We start from the raw sequence: 11,147 nt of genomic DNA on the forward strand, positions 1-11,147 counted from the left end.
TGCTGTTATAAAGATCAGTTTCACATAAACACCCCCGAATGGCAGATATAGATAGCAAATACATTTTGTTGACAACGGGGAGCTCTCTCAAACTTGTCCACATTTGGAAATGCATAAAGTGAAGCAGCAGTGGAGTATTTGTGTTCTCCTCCTCATCATCATTCTGAGTTTGTTTTTAAGCACTATGCATTATTCCTTGCAAAGACATTAGAGCACATTTAGAGTAGTTGCATTAGTGTCAGGATAAATTACCATGCAGTGCTCTGAACTCGACCATCCAGCTGCAGCACTCACTATAGTAAAAGCTGAGGGTGCCATTATACTTCCTCTCCCAGCCACCTCTCTTTTCATCACGATTTTTGTTTTCTTTTTTTAACTGACAGACAGGAGGTGCAGCATACCCATAGGTGCATCCATCTAATTCAAGCATTTTCCAGGACCCAGGAGCATGCAACTCAGATTTAAGCCATTTTAGTCTTCATGTTTTGTTTAGAGTACAGATTAATGTGAAAATTAAATACAAACATCAAGATTTGATAATGTTATTTAATGAACCATCACATTCTTTAATTAAAATCATTTGCCATATTGGTGTGAGGCGAGGTCTAGTTAAGGCAGAAGCTTCAGAAATAGTTCTGGATGACTAGCCAAATCCCTCCAGGGGCACTAGGGAAATGGGTACTGGAATAGGAGCTCCACCGTCCTCTGAAATGTGTAGCATGCAATCCCTGCACTAAACCATTGAATCAGAGCAATTCACAAAGATTATCTTAACCTGGGCTTGAATTGGACCATTCCCGGCAATATGATGTATCAGCACCTCTCCTGAGCAACACTCTTGTTATGCAGAATCTCTGGGTTTTCTGCTGCTTCTTTTTCTTTAAATAAGCCTCTGAGCCTGTGCTCCAGAGATGGGATCCTGTAACAGGAGTTAACTGGGTCTCAGTTGGGAGCTGGCCACAGGGATCTTACAGGCATCTCCACATCCCTGTGCACAAGATTCTGTAGCACAGGGCTCTGGCACAATATAGTGACATGATGCTAAGTGATATAGTGACTACGTTTGCCTGCTTGAACTCCAAGAAATGCCTAGGTTCAGTTTCATGGATTTAAATGGTTCTTCCTGAACCACTTGCCCTAGTAATAAGCAGAGATGCAAGAAATGGCTGAGACAGATGTGACCTGAACTTCCACCCAAACCTTGAAGTGAATCTGAACCTTTCAAACAGTGGTACAGAGGGAGACGGGATGGTCTAACAGGAGATTTCCCATCTCTCATGTTTGATGTTTGTTCAGTCATGCTTGGTTAACTCTCTTTCATTTTTGGTCTACTCTGTTTTCCTTGGGTTTGGTTGGGCACAGAAATAGCAAAACACAGTAAGAGAGGCTAGTCTAGTTTTTGACCTGGCTGATTCCCAGATGCACTGGAAAGCTTGCAGGAGCCCATTCTTGTGAATTCTAACTCACCAATGACAATCGACGCAGCTGAACAACACCTGCCACTGCCACAAACAGTTGGTTTGATTTCCTGAAAGGCTTTGTGTGGTCAATGTAGAATGCTAGCGCTCTCCATACATCCAGCGAGTGAAGCCTCTGCTCCTGTGCACTAGCATGCGGCTTGGGATAGAAGACTGGCAGAAAAATGTCTTGGCCAATGTGGAATTGAGACACCACCTTGGGCAGGAAGGCTGGGTGAGGCCCGAGTTGTACTTTGTCCTTATGGAAGACTGTGTGAGGGTGTTGGAGATTAGCGCTTTTAACTCGGACACTCTCCTGGTCGGTGTGATGGCAACCAGGAATGCCACCTTCCACGAGAGATACAGAAGGGAGCATGTCACCAGTGGTTCGAATGGGGGCCCTATTAGTCTGGAGAGGACCAAATTGAGATCCCAAGCAGGTACAGGTGGTCGCGAATATGGATATAGCCTTTCCATGCCCTTCAGGAAACGCCCTACCATGGGGTTGGTGAATACAGAGCGCCCCAACTCTCCCGGGTGGAATGCCAAGATGGCAGCAAGGTGTACCCTTATGGATGATCCTGCCAATCCCTGCTGCTTTAGATGCAGTAGATACTCCAGGATGAGTGGTATAGATGCCTGAAGTGGAGGTGTGTGACACTGCTCACACCGGCAAAAGAACCTTTTCCACATAGCTAGGTAAGTGGCCCTGGTGGAAGGTTTCCTGCTACCAAACAGCACCTCCCTCACTAATTCCGAGCATTGGCACTCCATTGGGTTTAACCATGAAGCTTCCAAGTCATGAGATGGAGGGACTGGGGGTCTGGGTGAAGGAGGTGACCATGGTCTTGTGTGATCAGATCAGGGTAGAGCGGCAGTGCAATCAGGGTGTCCACTGACAGCTCTAGGAGCATGGTGTACCAATGTTGGTGTGGCCACGCTGGGGCCAGCAGAATTGCCTCTGCGGATCTTGAGCAGCATCTTGTGGATGAGTGGGACCAGCGGGAAGGCATACATGATGCTGTCTCCCCAGGGTAGCATGAATGCGTCCGAGATGGAGCCCAGACTGTGTTTTTGGAAAGAGCAGAACATTGGACACTTCCTGCTGCTCCTGGTGGCAAATAGATCTACCTGGGGAAACCACCACCTTTGGAAGATGGAATGTATGACGTCCGGATGGGTGGACCACTCGTGGTTGCGAATCGACCTGCTGAGGTGGTCTGCAAGCTCAATTTGTACTCCTGGGAAATAGGATGCCCCCAGGTGAATGGAGTGGGCTATACAAAAATCCCAAAGCTGGAGAGCTTTCTGACAGAGAGAGGAGGAGCGGGCTCTGCCCTGCTTGTTTATGTAAAACATGGCGGTGGTGTTGTCGATCATCACCGCTACGCACTGGCCCTGCATTCTGGACTGGAATGTCTGGCAGGCCTAGTCGCACAGCTCTGAGCTTCTTGATGTTGATGTGGAATGAGAGCTTGGTCTGCAACCACAGACTCTGTGTCTGGGGATCTCCTAGGTGGGCCCCCCCAACCCAGTGCTGACGCGTCCATTACTAGGGTCATGGAGGGTTGAGGGGTATTGAACGGAACTCCTTCGCAGACCATGCGAGAGTCTAGACCCCAACGGATAGATTCTAGAACTCGCTCCAACACTGTCACTACTGAGTCCAAGCTCTCTCATCCTGGGTGATAGGTTGACACAAGCCACACCTAGAGTGCTCTGAGCCTCAGTCTGGCATGCCTGACCATGTAGGTGCAGGCTGCCATGTGGCCGAGGAGACTCAGGCAACCTCTTGTAGTTGTGGCGGGGTATCGCCTGAGAGTCTGGATGATGTCAGTCATTGCTTGGAATCGGGACTCTGGCAGGATTGCTCTCGCCTGTACTGAGTCCAGTACCGCCCCCAACGAATTCCATTCCTTGGGTCGGTAACAGCGTCGACTTGTTCATGTTGAGAAGGAGTCCTAGTCTCTCGAAGGTAGCTCTAACTAACCGGACTTGAGACTCCACTAGCTCCCTGGAGCGCCATCACAGCAGCCAGTCGTCAAGGTAGGGATACACCTATACCTGCTTCTTGCGGAGAAAGGCTGCGACCACCGACATGTACTTGGTGACACTCGGGGGGCCGTTGATATACTGAATGGGAGGATCATGAACTGATAGTGTTTGTGGTTGACCACAAACCTCAGGAAACGTCTGTGCGCAGGTCAAGTGGCTATGTGAAAGTAGGCATCTTTCATGTCGAGGGTGGCGTACCAGTCTCCTGGATAAAGGGAAGGTATGATTGTGCTCAGGGAGACCATGTGGAACTTCAACTTCACCATGAACTGGTTGAGTCTTCGCAGGTCTGGAATGGGTCTGAGACCTCCTTTGCCTTGGGGATAAGGAAATAACAGGAGTAGAATCCCTTGCCCCTTAGCTCCTGAGGAACCTCCTCCACTGCCCCTATGGCGAGGAGCGATTGCATCTCCTGGATAAGAAGTTGCTTGTGAGAAAGGTCCCTGAAGAGGGATGGGGAAGGGGAATGGGAGGGAGGGAAGGAGCAGAACTAAAAAAATATACCACACTTCTACCATGCGGAGCACCCAACAGTCCGACGTTATTTGCGACCAAGCACGGTAGAAGTGGGACAGACGATTCATGAAGCACGGGGAAGGATCCGGAATCGCAGCAGGTATGCCGTCCTCAGGTGTCCCTTCAAAAGCCTTGTTTGGAGACCGACAATGGCTTGGTTGGACCCTGTCCCTGCCCTGAAGGCGGGTTTGAAGGCTTGCGCCTGTTATTTCTGCCCCTACAGCAGTAGAAGTCCTGCCTTGGGCGGGGCTGGTGCTGCTGCTGTGGCTGGGGCTTGAAATGCTTGCGCTGGGTAGCTGGCATGTGCATCACCAGTAACTTCATAGTTGCCCTAGAGTCTTTCAAGCTGGGTAGTTTTGAGTCGGTCTGGTCCGCAAACAGCCCTGCGCCCTCAAAGAGAAGGTTCTGCAAGGTCTGTTGAACTTCTGGAGGTAACCCGGATGCTTGGAGCCAGGAAGTTCTTCTCATCACCACCCCTGAGGAAAGGGTTTGGGCAGCTGAGTCAAGGGAGGCCTGTAGGGAGGTCCTTGCTACTGCCTTCCCCTCCTCAATTATGGCAGAAAATTCCACTCTTGACTCTGCCGGAAGCAACTCCTTATACTTAGACATAGAAGTCCAAGAATTAAAGTTGTACCTTCTGAGGATAGCCTGCTGGTTGACTATCCTCATCTGGAGGCCCCCTGCAGCATAGATCTTCCTGTCGAAGAGATTCATGCGTTTAGCCTCCTTAGACTTGGGGGCTGGTGCCTGTTGCCCCGACGCTCCTTTTTGTTTATTCGAGACCACCAGGGAGCAAGGGTGTGGATGTGAGAAGAGGTACTCGTAGCCCTTGGAAGGGACAAAGTACTTCCTCTCTACGCCCCTGGCGGTGGGCAGAATGGAGGCTGGAGTCTGCCACAGGGTCTTCTTAGTGTTTTGAATGATCTTTATTAGCGGTAGCGCCATCCGGGAAGGACCTTTTGGAACAAGAATGTCTACCATAGGGTCCCCTGTCTCGACCACTTCCTGCGCCTGCAAGCCCATGTTGCAGGCAATGCGACGGAGCAGGTCGTGGTGTGCCCTATGGTCAATAGGCAGGAGCCCTGAAGCTGACGCCCCTGTTACCACCTCATTGGGCGAAGAAGATGAGGTGGCAAGTGGTTGTACAGGGTCCTCCTGGCCCTCGAGCTGCCTGGGTTGCTCCTGGACTGTACCAGGCTCCGCCACTGGCTCAGCAGGGGTGGTTGTCTCGTGGGCTAGCGGCAAGTCCTCTTCAGTCTGAGGGGGCAGCCTGGCGAAGGCAGCTTCAGCTCCCCGAGGGGCATGGCTATCTCTAGGTGACTGAGAAGGGCAGCGTCCTGAAATCACAGACCTAGAACCCCTGGAAGGGGTAAGCCCAGGGGGTCCAAAAGGGCTATTGCGCAAGGAGTTGACACTGTAGCTGCCAGGCCACACGTGCATCCCTTCGGTGCCTGCCCGACCTGTGCCAACTGCGCCTCTAATAATATGAGTTGGCATCAGACTCTGAAGAGCCCGAGGGCAATGACCACAGCAGTGCCAAAGCCCCATGTGCTGGCCACCAGTGTCGTGTGGAAGAGGCAGGGGACTGGTGCCGCAATGATCTCGCTGAGGATCGGTGCTGGCGGTCTGGTGATGGGGACCAGTGCCGTGGATCCAGTGGCAGCTCCGGCGCTGCTTGTCGGTGCCGGTCCTGCAAGGGTGTTGTGGACCGATCCATCCTCGGTGCTGCGGAAATAGATTGCCGTGTCCCCGGTGCCGGGCATGTTCTCACTGGACTTGGTGCCGGGGAATGATGTTGCGATGATAGGGATCAGGAACGGTGCACCTGGGAGCGCCGCATCATAGCGGGTTTGCCTCTGCATGGTACCAGTCTCAACGGTACTGGAGGCTTGTCCCTAATAACTGGGGGCTGAGCTGCAGTCATCTCTATGAGATCTCTTGCGGCTTCAAAAGTGTCCGGAATGGAGGGTGGTTCCAACACCTCCACCTGGCACTGCCCTTCTGGAGAATCGCTGTGTACCAGACTCGATGGTGCCTTCTGGGGCACCAGAGTCATCGGTATCAACTCTTGCTGTCTGGGAGCCGGGTCCTTCTTCGGGTACAGCGAAGCATCCCCTGGCAGTCCTGCAGCTCTGTGAGGAGAGCACCCTCTCTTAGGCTTGGTCTACACTTACCCCCCAAGTCGAAGTAAGGTACGCAAATTCAGCTACGTGAATAACGTAGCTGAATTCGACATACCTTGCTTCGAACTTACCGCGGTTCAGACGCGGTCCACACGCGGCAGGCAGGCTCCCCGTCGACTCCGCGGTACTCCTCTCGTTGAGCTGGAGTACCGCAGTCGACGGCGAGCACTTCCTGGTTCGATTTATCGCGTCCAGACCAGACGCGATAAATCGAACCAGGAAGTTCGATTTCCAGCCGCCGAACTAGCGGCTAAGTATAGACCAGCCCTTAGTCTTTTTATGGCGCTTGTGGGGCACCAGGGAAGTAGAGCAGTGCCGGGCCGCTGCTCCCTGTTGCGGTGCCAGGGATAATCGCTGACGAGGGTCTCTCGTACTAGAGTCCTTCATCAGCCCCGAGTCGCAAACCGATGCCAGAGCGCTCCGCACCGACGTGCTCGGGCCCGAGCCTTGGTGGTCCGAAGCCGCTGGACGAAGTGTGGATTCCATGAGCAGCTGCTTCAAATGGAAATCCTGCTCCTTTTTCTTCCTACGTTTAAAAGCCCTGCAGATTTTGCAGTGCTGGAGCTGATGCTCCTCCCCCAGGCCCCTCAGGCAAGAGCCGTGGGGGGTCACTACTTGGCATGGGCTTGTGGCATGTGCTGCAAGACTTAAAGCCTTGGGCTCGCGGCATGCCCCAGAGCCCAAAAAGGGGTGAGGAGCTAGGGAAAAGTCCCGCTCACAAGCACCTATATTAACTATAACTATAACTGTCCTAACAACTAACAACTACAAAACAACAAGAAGAATTAGACTAGGTAACTATGCTAAGGGAGCACTTGCAAAGCAAGTGAGTCACAGTTCCAACGGCCGCCACGGATGGTAAGAAGGAATTGAAGGGGGGTCAGGTCAGCAGGGTCATATATTGAGCGCCAGGAAGGCACCACTCCAGGGGGCTCCTCAGCCGACCCGACAGGAGCTGCTAAGGGAAAAGTTTTCCGACAACGGTGCACACAGCGTGCGCACACCTGATTGGAATCAACGTGAACAAGCACTCGAAGAAGAATATCTGGTTGCCTCCATGACATTTCCATTTGATGGGCTGCAATTTATGAAATTGAACTTCATTTTTTTAAAAAAAGGTCTTTTTCAGTGTTACATAGTGCACACATAACAACCTTCATCCTCCCCCCTCCCCGCATTTTCATTTGATGTCATTTTTACTCCATCTTTGATCCATATAATGTGTCAGAACAGTCAAGCCATCTGATGTTATTTTTGACACAATGTTTGCATTGGCATGTTAAAATCTTTACGCGATTAAATGGACAAGAAGAGATGAGACATGGAAATCCTGACAATTGTGTGGTTTCACAGATCAATTGTTGTACGTAAGTCTTTTTTGTACGATGCCCCAAGACTCCTTTGCACTATTGTGATTTATTCAGAATGCAGCTGCCTGAGTTTAAACAGGGAGCAGGCTTTCCTGAAATATCACTTCTACCCTGAAATCCCTCCATTCGGTCCTAGTAAATCTTTGAACTGCAGAGCCTGTTTTTCATTTATAAGAAGGACCTCTGTGGAAAGAGAGTATTTTTCTTCCTCACCTAGTACTACTAGCAGCAAAACATGTCTTAAGTAACCATGCAATGGATCAAGAAAACACCCTCCACACCACAGTTGCTTGGTAGAAATGGTCTAACTAGAGATCAGATGAAACTGTATTGGAAACCTTAGGGACATTTTAAAGTAGTTGTTTCAGACAGGGGTTGCCTACTGTTTGGCCTTAAGTGCCACACTGTTGCTTGCACAGTAGTTGTTTACTATTCCTTTTTCAAGTGCTCTGGGACCTCATTTAAAGAGAGCTATTGTATAGAAACGTCTGCTTCTTATATTGTATTGTACTTCATACTGCATTTTGTTTCAGCTGCTGCTACCACTACTACAGTGCACTGCTCTGGGTCTGAACTGAATTTGGTCATATTAAGGGTGTCTATCCTTATTCTCCAAGAATTCAGTAGGCCACATATTTCAAAAGGTACAGAGTGTATATAACCATATTAGAGAGGAAAATACAGAGAAGAATTTGCAGTAGAGAATTCATAAATTGTAAATATTTGGTATTACTTTTGCCCCCGAAGCCAAATATCCGTATAAGCATCCCAGTTTCCTGGTAAAGTTCAATATTACATGTATTTGTATAACGTCAAGATTAAATAGTAAACATAACTGACATCTCATCTGTATAATCTCTATTATATATAATAACTGAACTGGTAGCTTTGGAGGTTTAAGAATGGTAAGACTTGGATTTTAAGGCTCAAAAAGACCACCAGATCATCTCGTCTGATCTCCTGTATAGCACAGGCCACTAACACCACCCAGCCACAAGCATACCAAGGCCAACAACCCAAATTAGATCAAAGTATTACAGCTCTCAGGAGACTAAACTGGTGTGTGCCACAGGCAGAGAACAGAAGGGACCAAGGTGCCCCAATGCCCAAGGCCACTGTAATGGCAGGGAAATGATTAAGTCAGATACCAGATCCTGGCAAGAGATCTGCACCCCACACTGCTGAAGAAGAAAAAAAACAATCCAAGGTTGCTGCCAGCCTGACGTGAGGGACAATTCATTCCTGATGTTAAAAATAGCAAATCAAGCTAGACCCTGAGTATATGAGCAAGATCAGGCACCTGACAAAAATTCTCAGTGCCACCTCCGAGCACCAGCGCATCCCATACTGTCCCATCTCCAATCAAGTCATCTCTGGTGCTTCAGAGAAAGAAAACAAAACAAAACAAAAACCAGAATACATAGGGATTCCTCCCCCTCCCCCCATTCTGACCCCTGCAGGTAACCAGATGAAGCCCAGAAGTGAGAGTGTTTAGGAACATAAGACATGAACTGGAAGGGACCCCTAGAGCTGCTGAGACCAGCCCTCCCCCAACACAATAGGCAACCCAGTCATAAATTCCCACTCAAATTTATCAAGCTCTATCTTAAAACTAATTAGGTTGTTTGCCCACAGAACTCCTATTGGGAGGCCTTTCCAGAACCTAAAAACCTAGAAAAGAATGCATTTTCCATATAGAATATTAAAATAGGGAGAGAAATACAACTCCATTTTAAATGAACACCTTATAGAGGAACCGTTAAAAGAATAAGAGTTGGTGCCTATAATGTTATAGCCTACTTACAGTTGCTGTATGGAAAGATTCAGAATATTAGAATGATGGCTTGAATACAGTGATTCATTTCACACTAGTGCAACCCCCCTAATGGAAATACTCCTACTGATTTCAGTGGGCTTTGGATCAGTCCCAAGATGAGTCACCTTAAGGGCCCTAGTAGCTTTTTAAAGGAATGGCTTTATAGGGCACACAAATCCACTGACAGAGAATCTCAAAACCAGTGCAAGTTTGTCTTGGTTCAGAGAAGGACTGAAAAAGTTGCAAAATCTAGTCTAGAAAGTAAGTTCGATAACATCACTACCACTTTATATTGAAATATAGTGCCTTTCCTCTGGCATGCTTTAGACAGAGCCTTACATACTATAGGGGTCACCATTAAAATACAGTCTTCTCTGATGTGAGACAAAGTGTCCTAGGCAGGTAGGCTGCAGCCTGTTCCCAACTCTCCCCAAACTCAATACCTGTTTCCCAGCTGATGGTCTCCTCTCCTCCTCCTGACCCATTTAGTTCAAGAAGCGCTCTACTTGAGTTTCCACGGGCAAGTCAGGATAGCTTTGTAATTGAAACTGCAGGTAGATTTTAAGTTAGGAGAATGCAATTTCTTGGTTCTGAATTTGGCCAGGACACCAGACTCAATGCCGTAACTCTTGCAGCAAGTGCTATGGGACTTTTAACGATCATGAGGGGTCAAGTACTTGGTTTTATTCCTAAATTAAACACTTCCATCAACACAAATCCTAAGACAACGCTGAAGCACTAGTTCAATAAAGACTCAAATGGACAAGTGTACATTCTGAATTTTCACCATTTCCTGCACTGGATGATCTTTTTCTTGCATATTCCCCTTTCCCATCCAAGTATATAGCAGGTGTGACCATGTTTAGCGTCTGTTATCTGATGAGAGCACAATCCAGTGCAGCATAGGCAGATAAAACACGTGATGATCAATTCTTGCTTTCCACACCTTACTAAACTAATACATCATAAGTGCACACCCTCCCTTCAGAATGAGAAAAAGTTATTAGCAAGGGACCAGAAAGGAACACTAGACTCCAGATTTTGTTAATCAGAACCGTCATAAACAAAGTATCAGTGCAGTCAGGCACAGAAGAACTTAGATGGCAAACGCAGTTTAATGCTGACAAATAGCACAATATTTCTTAGGGCGAAGAATAAAAAGAGGAAATATTTGACAAATGGAAAAGCTCTTCAGAATACTGATCAGGAAACAGTTTTTGCAGTAATGGAAGCAAAGGCCCCCAAGCCTTCAGCACAATGTGCAGCTGCAGCGATGAAGGGAAACAGGAGGCTGGGTTGTACTGCTGGAGGAATACATTATCAATCAAAGCAAGGCATACCCAGAATGATTTCCAGGGAAATGCAAGTACATAGCAAACTGTTCTCTTTTTCCCTTCTCTTCATGCACCCCCACCACCCTTCTAACCACTAGTTGCCTCATAAAACTTTCATCCCAGATCCATCTTTTGCTTCTGGCTGATTGTGGTCCATCTATGTCATGAATCCAGCTGTGCCTCTGCTGCTGGCTACTGGGTGATCTAGCTTTCCATATGTGCTTATAGGCCAGTCTACCCTGGGAAACCTTTCTAACCTGTCTTAAAATTGGTTCAGCTAAGTACATTTTAAAACCAGTTAGCCATAGTGTAGACTTGGTTTTAGGCATTCTGACTCGTTTTAACTGAACTGGGGCATAGGAAGGAGGCAAAAATGTGCACCACCCAAATGACAGTGGTGTTGTGTGGTGTCAATG

The sequence above is a fragment of the Terrapene carolina genome, unplaced genomic scaffold (genome assembly GCF_002925995.2).
Source record: "Terrapene carolina triunguis isolate 2854851 unplaced genomic scaffold, T_m_triunguis-2.0 Scaffold35098, whole genome shotgun sequence".
Taxonomy (NCBI): domain Eukaryota; kingdom Metazoa; phylum Chordata; order Testudines; family Emydidae; genus Terrapene; species Terrapene triunguis.